The sequence below is a fragment of the Rhincodon typus genome, chromosome 8, assembly GCF_021869965.1.
Source record: "Rhincodon typus isolate 14 chromosome 8, sRhiTyp1.1, whole genome shotgun sequence".
Lineage (NCBI taxonomy): Eukaryota > Metazoa > Chordata > Chondrichthyes > Orectolobiformes > Rhincodontidae > Rhincodon > Rhincodon typus.
The window spans coordinates 3,333,228-3,334,834 of NC_063339.1; positions in this window are offsets into that span (position 1 = coordinate 3,333,228).

Below are 1,607 nucleotides of genomic sequence, written 5' to 3' on the forward strand. Positions count from 1 at the left end.
TCGCACTCTCCCCCTCTTTTCCCGCACCCTTTACTATCCCACCCAGTTTAACTCCAGTCTCCTGTTGGCTCCTTTAGTGCTTTTACTGTTGTGTTTTAATGTAACTAGCAAATTAGCTTTGTGGATGAAATTTATAGGCACTGAATGTTCTAACCCGCCCTCTGTATAAAGAGACTATTTTCTTTCTTGCTTTTCTTTGTTCACAGGATGTGGCTATCGCTAGCTGGGCCCACTTTTATTGCCCGTCCCTAACTGTCCTTGAGACGATGTGTGATCTGTCTTCATAACCTGCTGCAGTTGTTGAAGGCAGCTCTTTAAATCTTTGTAGATAAGGTCCCTGGATCAGTTCCCGGAGTGTGCCGAGGGTTTTTACTTGGCAGCTGGAGTACCCGCATGGACTGTACCCCAGTGGAAAGCCATACAGGGCGGTGTAATGGGTAAACAGAGGGGGAGAGGCTAGAGTTCAGCATTCTGCCTTGAGGCTGCGATCATTTCAGATTGGCAGACATTCCAGCGCGTGTGGTTTTGTTTGTGCTCGTGCTGTTGCATTTTTCTTTCAAAAAGACAAAAGGGGAAGAGCTCCTAAAAAAAATCATTCATTATCTGTGTGACAGTGAGCAGGTAGAAGCCTGTACAGTCAACTGTTTACATATGCAGTTTGCCAAGGTAACTGGCTCAGCTGTTCTTAGGCTGAATTATTCCTATAAGAGACCAGGTGCTACCTCCGTGACTGAAGAGCTCTGTATGTTTCTTATCCCAACCTCAGCTTCTGCACACCCCTTCAAGAACAATCGAAACATACAGCTTTGAACACTTAGTCCCTTCAGTTTTAGCGTGACATCCTACCACGTTGATCTGTGCCCTGACCCAAGAGGGATGAGAATTTTGTTACCTGTTGCAGTGCAAATATCCACTTCCCCCTACCCACTATCCGTGCCTAGAGTCTGAGACTAGTCGTGTAAGAATAAGCTTGCATTTTTGTAGCACCTTTCCTGACCGACTCCCAGAGCAGTTAAATACTTTTGAAGTGTAAGGCGCTATTGTAATGAAGAGACATGACAATAACTCCAAGGGGCAATGTGATCATAAATAGATAACCTGTTGGCTGACGGAGAATCAGGTGATGGGCACTGGGGAGAGTTCCCCCTCTTGGCATTGGTACTACCATGACTGCATTCCACACAAAGGCAGTGCCATCTGCGCCCCCCCACCACCACCACCACCACCATCCCCGACTCCCTCAACACCCTTGCTCCTCTCCCTGACTCCTGCCCCTGCCCCTACCATCCCTCCCACCCTTTCACCCCTCACCGTTCTCCCGCATCTCCCTGTCCCTCCCCTCACCACCTCTGTCTTTCGTACCCTGTCTCCTGTCACCCCACCTCCTTTATGAGCGACGCCTCTGTCCTCTTCTGTGTGCCGTTCTCTTGTTACCAGAACATTTCTGTCTGCCTGTCCTGCTTTTCTTTGCTTGCAGGCTTGTGTCCAATTATCTGGCAAGGTTTTCACTTCCTGCCTTTATTAATGATCACAATTGTTCACTCAGCACTGTTAACGGTCACAACTGAAATCTGATTTTGAGTGGAGCAAGGTCAGCAATTTAAGAA